The sequence below is a fragment of the Pygocentrus nattereri genome, chromosome 13, assembly GCF_015220715.1.
Source record: "Pygocentrus nattereri isolate fPygNat1 chromosome 13, fPygNat1.pri, whole genome shotgun sequence".
Lineage (NCBI taxonomy): Eukaryota > Metazoa > Chordata > Actinopteri > Characiformes > Serrasalmidae > Pygocentrus > Pygocentrus nattereri.
Window position 1 is genome coordinate 41,809,597 of NC_051223.1, and position 13,421 is coordinate 41,823,017.

At 42.0% G+C, this 13,421-nt stretch overlaps 1 long non-coding RNA gene across 1 annotated transcript; it reads left to right on the plus strand.

The window, feature by feature from the left end:
* Positions 1 to 405: 405 nt before the first annotated feature.
* Positions 406 to 8,488, plus strand: LOC108411176. The gene is made up of 3 exons (XR_001856546.1): positions 406 to 534; positions 845 to 967; positions 8,294 to 8,488. It is a non-coding gene; the product is annotated as an uncharacterized LOC108411176 (long non-coding RNA).
* Positions 8,489 to 13,421: the final 4,933 nt, after the last annotated feature.

Below are 13,421 nucleotides of genomic sequence, written 5' to 3' on the forward strand. Positions count from 1 at the left end.
ATGAGGCTGTTTCTGCCTCAAGCTCGAACACTTGAGTGAGCTGTTCAGGCTCGACTCATCACTGTTGTTGTTGTTGTTGTTGTTGTTGTTGTTGTTGTTTTAGCAGAAGCAGCTGTGACACCACCACATAAGGACCTATGGAACACCTATTTCTAATGATTCACACTAACGTAGATTTCAGGTAGTGTTATTTAGGTCATCCCACAGAAAGTAAAGTCCTTGATTTCCTTTATGACTTCTCACTGGGATGTTCTGATAGGAGTTGGGGCTGTTTCCTATTTTCTGGTATTTTTATTATGTTTTCCATATTTTTAGTTGTGGAAATGTTTCCCGTGCTTTCCAAAGGGGGGCTCTTATTTTGAATATGAACTCTGGTTTGGGAACAGGGAAGGGAAGTGAGGCAGCCGTTTCATGGAGGGTTAAGGTTGGGGAATAGGGGCCTGGTGGATTGTTGCTGCTCAAGCCCCAAAAATCTTTAACTTCTTGTTCTTCTCATCTTTGTCCTTGAAGATTGGAGACACCTCAAGGACCTGGGTGAGCTGGGTCCTGTGTTTTTTGCATTGCTGGGCCCTGTTTTGATTCTTGAGTATTTTGGGGACGTTGTTTGCTTGGACTGTGGTTGCGGTTTGATTTTTAAATGTTTTTTTGGACTCTATAGAGACAATCTCTGGACCTTGATAACTTTATCCCACCTAAAGGACTTCTGCAGCAGATCGTTTATTTAACTGTGTTTCTGTTTGTTTTGCATTGTTTTTGTTTCTGATGCTGTTAGTGTGATGAGGTAAAACCTCATTCTGGTGCTCACATGTTTTTTCTCACCTAATTAGTGTTTGGATTTTATTAGTAACTGCTGAGTTTGGTCAGACTGTTACACAGTGTCACCTGCAGCGAGAACTTCCAGCAGAAAGAATGCAGAAATGTGAAAAGGGCAGTGATGGACAAAGGACACAAAGTCGAGACCCCCAAGGTAAAATATTCCTCCAGTAAAGTAGAAGTTCCTCCCTTTAGACCTCCACTGGAGTAAAAGTACTAAAGTATTTCCCTTCAAATGTACTTAAGTATAAAGTAAAAGTACTAAAAGAGGAATTCTGGCTCTGATGTCCTGTTATCATTTTTATAACCAGACTGGCTTCATGAACTCATTTCAGGTGAAAGTCCTCCAGCGTCTCTCTTGGTAAACCAGTCTTTTAATAGAACGTCATTAATTAGTGACGCTGACGTCTATTAAAATGATCAGAAGCACAAAACACTGAAGGTAAACAGTTTCCATCAGGGAGAACCGAGTGGCTCTGAAATCACTTTTTACACACAAGCAAAGTTTCAGTTTCAGATTTATTTACAACTTAGTTCCAAGTTTAAGTTGAATAAAAACTGGCTTTAAACTCAGGATCACAGATGAGCTCCTTTACTATGTTGATCTGTAGGCGTCTGTTCATAAACATAAACCAGCCCAAACTCATTTACTATAAAATGAAATGGTGTTTGTAGAAATTCAGAAAAAAGCCGCGTCAGTCTCGACTGCATATGTGGACATATTTCTATATTGAGCTCTATTTACACAAAGTTAGGTTAGTTCATCATTTATGTTGAACAGACTCTCCCAAAGTTTTACGCTGCTGCGCTGACGTTGAACCGCGTGCTGCACTGGGTCGGTATGACCGACAGGTCAAAACCAGCTCTAAACAAAGTGACCGCTGGGCCCTGATTGGTGCTCTGGCTTTGCGCTTCTTTCGTTTTGACATGTTACGTTTTTATACACACAGAAACCAAAAGGAACGACAGATTTCTCAAAATGTAGGAGGAAAAAGTCGGATATTAGACTCTGAAATGTAGTGGAGTGAAAGGAGAAAGACGCCCAGAACGGAGAAACTTCAGTACAGATACACCAAAAATACTAAAGTACAGAAAACAATTACATTTACTCAGATACTCAGTTACTGTCATCAGTGGAAAAGGGCCTATAATAAGATAATCTGCAGAATCTTTGAGGAGCTAGAATTGAGTCTCCTGGAAAGAGTGGAAGCTGGAATGAAGGTGAAGAGAGACTCACTCAGTGCTCAAACATCTGTCATTAGATGTAGTTGTTGAGGCTTCTGTGTAACTTTCCGTTAAATATGTTTCTATGTGTTGAGAGGTTTGCTTACTGCTGTTTCCACTGGGAACGTGAATGAATGGTGGTCTCTGACTTTTGCACAGCACTTTTTGTTTTGTATTTTTATCGTATCATTTTTTCCTCCCTGAATAATGCAGGCCGTGTTCAAACTGGGCTGACTGGTATTTTATTTTTCGTTGTTGCAGCAACGCAGCCGAGTTCCCTGCTGACCCTGATTGTTTCGAGTGGGTTTGTGTGCTTTTGGACGGCTGTGATGACTTTAGCTGCTGTAATGGGTCTGAGAGGTGAACAGTAAATCGAGAGGGAAACAAACAAAGCCTTGATTAGAAACACAGAAGCCTCTATTTGCTATTCACCACAGTTCCCCTTCACTGGGTTCTCATACTTTTCCTAAATTACTTCTGCCTCTGTTTTCATTTTCCTCGGACGCCTCCAGGAAACCGGTGGTGCGACTCCAAACAGCTTCCTAATGCTAACTGTGAGAAATAGCGCTTAGCGCTGCGCGTAACAAATGGAGATCCTCACCAGCGATCTTACCATGCGGGGTTTAGAGGACTGGAGGGCGATTCCAGCAGCAGACAGGCTCCACAACAGTGGAGAAAACGGGGCGAACAGAACCAGCTGCTCCTACAGGTTTCAGCAGCTCTTAGACCGGAGAAATAAAAGCCAATTCAATCCAGCTTCTAACAAAATGTCAGACCTTAGTGAAGAGACATCACTGGCGTGAATGAAAAACACTTCCAGAGTCCTGAGAATTCCAGCGTAAACTACAACCGTGAGGGAAAAGCAGTGATTTCAGAGCTTAAGCAGTTCTCCATTATAGATAGGTGGTTTTAAGATGGTATCCCAGGTGATTACTAGGCTGTTGCTAGGTGATTGCTGTTGTATCTCTGGTGGTTGCTAGAGTGTTGCTAGGTGATTGCTGTTGTATCTCTAGTGGTTGCTAGGCTGTTGCTAGGTGATTGGTGTTGAATCTCTGGTGGTTACTAGATGGTTCTAGGGTGTTGCTATGAATTTGCTGTGGTTTCTCTGGTGATTGTCAAGATGTTGCTAGGCGATATGGTATTCCAGGTGTTTGCTAGAATGTTGCTAGGTAGTTTCTGTGTTATTGTCTTAAATCATTTCTTAATCTGACGTGGTGAAGTCACTCACAGACTCACGCACCAAGGACAAGGAAGCTCAAGAGAAACGAGATAAACATGGACTCAATTCAGGAAAGAACTTTTTAGTGCACATGAACAAAGGTCTGATTTGTCTGGTGAAGCATTTTGTGTGCTCAGTGTGTTCTGTTTGTGTACGTGTCGGTGTGCACAGTACGGAACGTTTAGGCAGAGAGTAAAAGTTTGAGTTGCTGTTTGAAAGCTTTGTTTGACGAATGCATTTGTTAAGGCAGGATTTAGGTATTTGGGTTCTGACCAAAATTTCAGGGCTGATTCCAGCTCAAGCTAGGATATGTTCTTTGAGTGGCTCCGGTTAAGAATGTAAATGTGAAGATTGTGGCATCCTGGTTGAGAAGAAAATGGTCTTTTACTGAACGATCAGAAATTCACCTGAAAAGCTGCCAGAATAGCAGCAGAGGTCACTACTAACCATAAGACGTCTCTCTATGGCAGACGCACAACCCAACCCAGCACAGTAAAACAGGCAAACGCACAACTCTTAAACTAACAAACTACATCATCAGCAACAACAACCTGTTTCAAGAGGTTGGGAGCTTTGCTCACCATACACAGTACAGAGCAAATGGCAGCTGCCACAGTAAACATTTATAATAAATAACTCTGGCTCTGATCCACTCGATCAAACCAATACGAGTTATTAGTTTTTTTATTAGTTAACTATGGATTAAATAGTTTCATAGTGGAGTGGATCTCCAGGAGCGGAGTTCTCTGTCTGAGAAGCTCAGAACCTTTAAAACCTACACTGTAATACATCGTTTGTTTTTGATGTCACAAGCAGTTTAGCAGTTTCATTCAACTTGAATACTGTAAGTGAATGCAAGGCAACAGAAATAGGTCCTGAACCAAGGATATAAGGAGATAAATGGAAACATGAACCTCCAGTTATATACTACACAGTTCAGTTTGATTAGACCAGAACAACCCCTCAACATCTCAACCTCTGGGAGCCAGACTCCCTCTCCAAGATCTAGGCATCTAGGCGCATCTGATCATACTGTACTGAAACTGATACACCAGTAAACACCAATACAGTAATAAGTCTCCCAAAGATCAATTACCAATACAAATCAATTGATCTGGTCCTTTCACCTGGTTTATCTGAGCGAAAAAGCCCTTGCAGAATGTAATTACCTCTGTCCAGTCGTGCTCGACACAGTGATCTCACATCAGCTTCGCCACAAGCAGAGAGATGATTGCTCGGCCTCGCTGTGTCAATAAGTACTGAATTCGGAGTTCCTTTGTGCAGTGACTCAGGATTTAAACACCAGCCAGGCAGATTTATTTGTCCCACTCTGTGTGGTAATGGCTTTGTCGTCCCCTCCGCCTTTGCTCAGCCTGTTTCACTCCCGAGTCTCACATTACTGGCGTGCCGTGATCTCAGAAGAGGAAGCAGCTCTTTGTGGTTGTTAGAAGGGATTATGATGGCCTTCACTTCTCATCGTCACTGTACAGTCCACTTATACAGCCTCAGATCAAAAATAAAAGGATGGGGCAGAACGTGACACGGTAAATTCACTTTGACCCATATCAAACTGGAAACCATACCAAAACCCAATATTTCATATTTTACCTTTTCAGCTTTATTTTTTCCTGTAAATAAATGCTCATTCCAAATTTGATGCCTGCGCTTTTTCCAAAAGTGTTGGGACAGGAGCGTGTTTACCACTCACCTTTCCTTTAAACAGCAGTTAACCTCTTAAACTCCAAGCCTATTTTTGCCAATTTTCGCCTGAAATGACATACCCAAATATTAATGCTTTTTACTCAAATATTATATAATCCAGAGGCAATTTTAAGAAGTATTATTACTCAAAAGCCTTTACAAAATTAATTGAAAACACTTGAAATTATTGAAATTAAACTATAATTTAATACTATACTATTTTATACTAAATATGGTAAAAATAGGAAAAAAAACAAGGCGCTTTTCAAAATTTCTTTTTTTTGTTTTAGATTTTAGGGACCATAAACTGAAGAGGTCATGTCCATGAAATGTTTTTGCAGTTCCATATTTTGCCCCTTGGGGTCAAATTTTTACCATGTATAATTTTAAACTGATTACCCTCACTGATCAGAAGTTATTCAGTCTAGAGTAGACAGTGTACATACATGTCTGTGTACATTTCTCCAAGTGTCCCTTTGGAAATCTCCAAAGGACCACAACCTCTCCAAATTGAAAACAACGAATTTTCTAACAATTTTTGCAGGAAAAAAAGTGTTTATGTATTACCTACTCTTGATGGCAACATCCTATGGTGTATTTCTTTACATTATTTGACAAAATTTTGTTATAACAACAATTTTAACTGTATTATAAAAGCCAAATAAAACGCACTTGACGCTAATCTTCCGGGTTATATCCCGCCTCCCCTGTTGCGCCTCCGCCTAACGTGGCACCTGGTTGGTCGACAGGTTTGAGTGACGTGTCGTTGGAAAGGGGAGAATCTCAGCTTTACGACCGCGTTTGTTTGAAATCGATAGGACAAGGAGATCATATTTTAATTTGGGTTTAAATTATACATAAAAGATTTTTGCCTTCTGTTTTTTTCAAGCAGTCTTTGCACAAAAAAGAGGATTACTACCGAACGCGTTACCGGAAATACACGGGTGTGGTGTCATTTTGAAGCCAAGAAGGAGAGGTAAGCGATGACGTGGGCGTTTTCCGTGTGAGGTGTTCCTCCGACCGGCAGGGGTCGATACGCACGGCTGCTGAGGTTTCGCAAAAAAAAATCTCCTGTTTGAAACGCCACACTCTTTTGGCTCTAATTCGGAAACCCTACGTCGTACAGTAAAACGCGTCGTATTCCGGAGAGCCAGACGGTTTGAACGATGTATAACTTGCCCACATTGGATCAAATATGGATTTATAAAAACCGCAAATATAAAAAATATTAAGCTTATTTTTTAATAAGACTTTTGCTAACAAGGTATATTTCGCCCAAAATGGTTATTTTCTGAAAGGAAATACAGCTAAACTGGCTAGATAGCTGGCAAGCAGAGGTTCTAAGCTTTCATATGACATATTGGGTGTCGATATTGACCCTATAATTATTCATAAACACTGGCAAACATTAATTATGACACATTTCTGTCCCGCCGGCGGGCCAGCGCCCGTTAAGAGGTTAATGATTTGGAGACAAACACGTTTATCCAGTTTTGAAAGCAGAAATTTTGCAGAAAGCAGAAAGTCTTTAGCTGTGCAGGTGTGTGAGGCCTTTGTAATTATATTTTGCACTTTATAATGTGCTGCATGTTTTCAGTGAGGGGCGGGTCTGGACGGCAGGCAGGCCGGTCTAACACTTGCACTCTCTGATTACGCAGCCATGTAGGATGTGGCTTTGTGTTGAAAATAGCATGGATGAGCCTGAAAAAGACGGCGTCTAGAAGGCAGCTATGCTGCTCTGAATATTTATGTATCTTAAATGTTGAAGGTGCTTTCAGAGATTCGAAAGTGATCTTGCGAATATCATTCATACCATGATGGACACTGATTTATTAGCTTCATGCTGGTAGAGGCCTAAATGGTCCTTTACTTCTTTGACCTGGAGAACACAATGTCTGTATTTTATAAACAATCAAGAAGACTCTGGTTGTATTTGTGGATGCAGAGATGAACAGGGTTTAACCACAGTTTGCCAAAGTCTTCCTGGGTCTATGTGGTGATATTATCAGGTTTTAATGCAGTGCCATCAGAGGGGAGAAGGTTGTGAGCAATCAGTTCTGGTTTTTGTCCTTGCTTTTTATGCGCAGAGATTTGTCCAAATTCCCTGAATCTTTCGATAATATGTTGCACTAAAGAGCATGAAATGTTTAAAATCTGTGTGTGTGTGTGTGTGTGTGTGTGTGTGCGCGCACACTAGTGTGTATGTGGTGTTTCACTTCACAAATGGGTTAAATGTGGAGGTGGAATTTCCCCGTTGTGGGACTAATAAGGGTCTCTTAATCTTAATCTTAATCTTAATCTTAATCTTAATCTTAAAAGCCTCCTGACTTGACTTGAACTGTGGGCCTCATTCCCCAAAATCTCAAACACCAGAGTGTTTTCTTAAATGTGTTCTTGGGAAAAGTCCTAAGAAAAAGTCTGTCAGACTCATGACGTGTCCGTGATTCTCCTGAGTGTGCATAGATTCTGTTTTTACTCAAGAAAAAATCCCACATAAGAAATCACTGGTGAATTCCAGAATCCTTGGAAAAGCTGCGTCAGTGGGTTTTAAGAAGAAATTTCACTGCATTTCCAGGTGCATTTCATGTGGTATCTTAATGAAGTACAATTATCTTAAATATAGTCAATAAATCTAACATTTCTCCTGCTGAGATTGTTGTAATCTCAATTTAAGATTATTTCCCTCATTTGTTGATGTATTACTTGTTTTAAGTCATTTTTAAAGTACTAGGCCTTTACTGGATGCTCATTTTATACCAACATCTGATTTCGTCATTTGTTCAAGATGTTTTTTGGACATTTTCACAAATCTTAAATTCCACGCATGCTTTTGTGACATTGTAGGCACCGATTTCAGAATGAGCATTATTTACAAAAAATAACGAAGCTGAGGACCATTAAATCTAGACTTTGTACTGTTTTCGTTTAAATACAAATCACTGCTTTCAGTTTCTATTTCACGCACTGCTCCAACTTTCTGGAATTAAAGTTTGTAGTAATGCGTGTTGTTCTTTGTTTCTCATCAAATTTTCAATGGAAAATCTCCTTTGGCAGATGTTTTAGCTCTGATTTAGTTTGGCTGGTGTGATTCGCTTTGCCGATTCTCTGTTTGGAGAAATTTGGCCGATCGAGCAGAGCAGAATGTCAGAGGGTAGCGACGGCCCGTCTGTTCCCCAGACATCAACACGCCTGATGTCAGGCGAGGCCTCTGCTCTTGGCCAGTGTTTTATGAAGTCTGTTTGTTTGCCAGCGTCTCCTCGTCAAGTCAAATCATGCAGCTTTTATCCATTTGGACACAGTCACTGAGGAGCTCTGTGTTTTTTTTTTTCCATACAGAAAGAAGTTAACCTGACTGTGACACGCTGGCACACGAGAGACAATTAGGGGAAACCGAAGAATCCAGGGGAAACACTTCACTGGAGCCTGGCAGTTAATAAGCAGAGCTTGAGATGGTTTTAATAAACAATACATTCTATCTTGGGTTTATGGTTGAAAGACTTTGTGACAATAAATTAATCACTTCCCCCCGTTTTTCAGATTTATCACTGTTTTAACATCGACATTGCATTTAAAAACTCAGAAGAAACATGTAGGTTCTCAGGAGCTTTGGGGGAATAAATTATATTTGGGTTAGAAATATTGTGACCCCTGGTTCCTATCGCCACCACTATAAAGAGATCTCAGCCATAAGTTTCTCAGTGAGCAGAAACACCGAGCCATTTCACCTCCAACCACCTGAATGACACTGAGTGACTGAAATGTGCAGAAATTCTGAAAATCAATGTAATTCCACTTTCATGAAGCTGCCTAATGATGCTTTGTCCAGTGCCACTGAGCGCTCAAAGCTCAAAGCCAAAATGCCCTGGCATCGCCAATCAGAGAGGCAGCCAGTCTCTGTGTTAAACAGTGACCGTGTTTTGCGACGATGTTACAGTGGCACTCTTAAATCAGAAAATAGAATATCTCTCTATGCTCTGATGCGTTTGATGCTTGGTCCCCTAAGGCAATAATAAGGTAAATGGATGTGCTCGATGAAGTCTAGCGAGCTCTACTCTGTCCCATCTATCAGAGTGCTGTAACTCATACACATGCTCTTGTCTTCAACACGGATCTCTGTCTAATGAGACCCACATGTTAGAGTGCATTCCTCCACTGTAGAACAGTTAGCTGTGGGCTTTGGAGCTCATGGGTTTCTTCAGTCGGCTGGCCAAGTGACTATCAATCACATTTTTAGCTGCCTAACCAAGAACACATTGAGCTTCGTCATGCATATTAAAGCAATAAGGATGTTGAAGGCAAATGCTTTGTGGTAATTAATTTTTTGTGTGTCTTTCTTGCTCTTGGCCTGGAGTTGCATGCATGCTCCAAGCACAAGGAAACAAGTCTCTGTTTGTTTCAAGCAGCGTTTCTGGAAAGGGGCCTTGTGGATCAGTTATGGCGATCTAGCATGGTGGCATGGATGCAAACACCGCTTCTATATGGCTGTCTGTTACACTATTCAGGTGGACTAGCTTTGAAAAATGTTCTGTGTCTTGTCAACTCATACCAACCCACCTGCCGCAATTAGTGGAGAAGGATATGTTACATGAGGAATGTGCTGATAAACGATCGTTCAATGTGCAAAAACATTCTTCACCTGAAACTCTAATTACAGTGCCTTGCAAAGTATTCAGCCCCCTTAAGCCATCACTCGCCTGGCTTACCAATGACACACAGACTCTTCCGGTTCATTTTCTAATTGCAAAGTGCTTTGAAAATGAATTTTCAAGGTCAGAATTCTTTATTGGTCAGCAGATAATTAAAACATGAAAAATTGAAAGGTTTTCAGCCACTTTAGACTAATACTAATAGAGTCTGTTGTCACAGTGACAGTTTTAAGTCTGTTGGAGTAATTTTCTACCAGCTTTGCTCTCTTGTTCAGGTTTTTATGATTTAAATGACCCGTATTAGACCCACAATGGGGAAATTTAACCCATCAGTGCAGTGAAACACCACATACACACTAGTGAACACACACACACTAGGGGGTAGTGAGCACACTTGCCCACAGTGGTGGGCAGCCCCATTCACAGTGCCTGGGGAGCAGTTGGGGGTTAGGTGTTTTGCTCAAGGGCGCTTCAGTAACATACCGCCAGCTCTGGGGATCAAACCGGCGACCTGGTTCTCTGACCTCCAGCCTTGCACTTGGGAAATTAATGCACAACATGTCCAACCTTGAGGCCGATGGGCTACAAAAGCAGAAGAGCACATTGGGTTGCACTTCTGTCAGCCAAGAACAGAAAGCTGGGGCTGCAGTGGGCACCAGCTCACTAAAACTGGACTGATAAAATGTAGCCTGGTCTGTTGAATCTTGATTTCTGCTGAGGCTCATAGATGGCAGGGTCAGAATTTACTGCCAACAGCATGAATCCATGGACCCAACCTGCCAACATTGCAGTGCTGGCTGGTGGAGGTGGTGTAATGGTTGGGGAATGTTTTCTTGGCACATTATGGGTCCATTAAGACCAATTAATCTAGCTGAGTATTGTCGCTGACCATCGTGCATCCCTTCATGGCCACATTGTACTACAGTTCACTAATGGCTACTTCCAGCATGGTAAGCAAAAGACATCTTGGACTGGTTCCATGAACATCAGTGGCCTTCACTGGCACTTCATGGAGTCCAGCAGAACACTTTTGGGATGTGGTAGAATGAGACATTCACAGAATGAAAGTGCAGCTGAAAAATCTGCAGGAACTGCATGATGCAGTCGTGTCAATATGGACCAGAACCTCAAAGGAATGTTTAATATCTTGTGGAATCCATGTCATGAAATGAGGTTGATTTGAGAGTGAAGGGAGACTCTACCCAGGATTGGAGCAGCATTCCTAATAAACTCACTGTATTTCCAGATTTTCCTACATATGAATTGTCTGGATAGTGATAAGCTAATGAATCGCTCTGTGGGCTTTGGACTATGATCTATTAAATAATGTTAAAAAAATCCTGTTTTTTTCCCACCACTTGAAAATGGAAGTTGCTGTTTGCATTGTATGAACATTTTAGTAAGCAAGTGAAGTTTATTTATAAGGCACTTTTTACAGCAGGTGCTGTCACAGAGCAGCTTTACAGAACAATCAGCATTACAGAAATAAAATCCGGGTCCGAGCCCCCATGAGCGTCGCCAGCCGCGACAGTGGCCAGGAAAAACTCCCTAAAAGAGGAAGAACCTTGAGAGGAACCAAGACTCAGAAGGGGACCCCTGTGGTCGTCACTGGACAGCAAACATTGTTAGTATGAAGTTTTATAGTATGAAGTGGGAAAAACAGGTGGGCACTGGTTAATTAGGTTAGTTTATGATCAGCAGCAGCATCTGAGGGTGAGGACTGCACAGCCCTGTACAGCAAGGAGCTCAGTGGTGGTCACGCCGGTCCAGAAGGCTGGTGAGCAGTGGCGCCTGATCAAGGCAGAAGAGGCAGCAGCATCAGACGCTCAGGATGGGCAGCTGATCAACTCGGCAGAGAAAAGAAGAAAACACAGAGTCAGTTCTGTAAAGAGTGGCTGACCACAGAGTCAGTTCTGTAAAGAGTGGCTGACCACAGAGTCAGTTCTGTAAAGAGTGGCTGACCACAGAGTCAGTTCTGTAAAGAGTGGCTGACCACAGATTTCAGTATAACAGAGCAGCAGAGACTCCAGCAGGTCTAGACCTGACAGGGAGACTAATCACCAGTGAGCAGCACCTTGTGATCTAAGTAGGCGTGATGGTTCATAGTGGGAGAGAAGGTCACTCAGGTACTGAGGGGCGAGTCCGTTTAGAGCTTTATAGGTCAGTAATAGGATTTTATAATCAGTGTGAAATTTAACTGGTAACCAGTGCAGGGCTGATAAAACTGGGCTGATATGGTCGAACTTTCCTGTGCGACTCTGGCTGCAGCGTTCTGGACCAGCTGAAGCTTGTTGAGGCTTTTGCTGGGACGTCCAGACAGCAGGACATTAGTGTCCAGCCTTGAAGTAATGAATGCATGAACTAGCTTTTCTGTGTCCTGTAGAGATCATGCATTTCTTAATTTAGCGATATTGTGGAGATGCAGGACGGCTGTTCTAGTGATATTAGTTATATGTGTGTTGAAGGACAGATCAGCGTCCAGCACGACACCCAGAGCCTGAGTTAGACAGTTTCTAGCTGCTTTTGGACCAAGAAGCAGGACCTCTGTTTTATCCGAGTTAAGTAGCTCGACATCCAGTCTTTTGTCTTTTACTCAGTCCTCAATCTTGTTAAGTTTAATTTTATCATCCAGTTCGCTTGATGTATATAAACTGAGTGTCATCGGCGTAGAAGTGCAAATTTATACTGTGTTTACTGATAATGGTGTCTAATGGTAGCATATATATTGTGAATAATATATAGGTCCTAAAACAGAGCCTTGTGGAACACCATCCATTACTTTTGCAAGAACAGATGATTCATTGTTTACATTACCAAACTGATAGCGATCAGTGATGTAGGACCTGAACCAGGAAAGAGCTGTTCCTGTTACCCCTACAAGGCTTTCTAGTCTATCTAGTAAGAGAGCATGGTCTATGAAAATGCTCCAAAATAACTTGGATTCAAATTATTTGCATTGAGATCTCTTTTGGAGTTTTGAGCGTCTGTGGGTATTTGTGTCCATTTATCCAGAAGATAACTTGTGAGGTCAGACACTGATGTTGGATGAGAGGGTCTGGTTCATAATTTCCGTTCTAGTTCATCCCAAAGGTGTTGGATGGGGTTGAGGTCAGGACTCTGTGAGGGCCAGTCAAGTTCTTCCACACCAAACTCACCCAGTCAGGCCTTTATGGAGCTCCTCTGTGCACTGGGGCTCAGTCCTGCTGGAACAGGAAAGGTTCTTCCCCAAACTGTTTGTCCAGAATGTCTTGGTGATGAGTCATTAAGATTCCCTTCACTGGAACTAAGAGTTCTAGACCAACCCCTGAAAAACAGCCCCATATCACCATCCCTCCTCCATCAAACTACATGAGACTCGTCCATCAGACTGACAGAGAGAGAAGAGTGATTCAGCACTCTGCGACCTGCTCTGTAACTTTACGTGAGTCACTGTGATTCCTAAACGCTTCCGCTTTCCAATAATACCACTCACATCGTGGAAGATATTTCATAAGTTACTGCAGTGGTAGCCTCCTGTTACAGCACCGTGCTAGAATTCGCTGAGCTCTATAGGGTGACCCATTCTTTCACAAGTGTCCGTGAAGGCTGGCTGCATGGCTATGTGCTTGATTTTATAACCCTTGTGACCATGAAACTGAATGAAACATCTGAATTCAATGATTATGAGGTGTGTCCCAATACTTTTGTCCAGATAGTGCATGTTGAGTGTTGTTTAAGGAGGTCATAGTTGAAGTAATGTTCTCCAGAGTTTTCAGTACTTCGTGTGAAACAGGCTTCTGTTAAGTGGATTTGCACCACCTAAAATTGCCTTGGTTCCC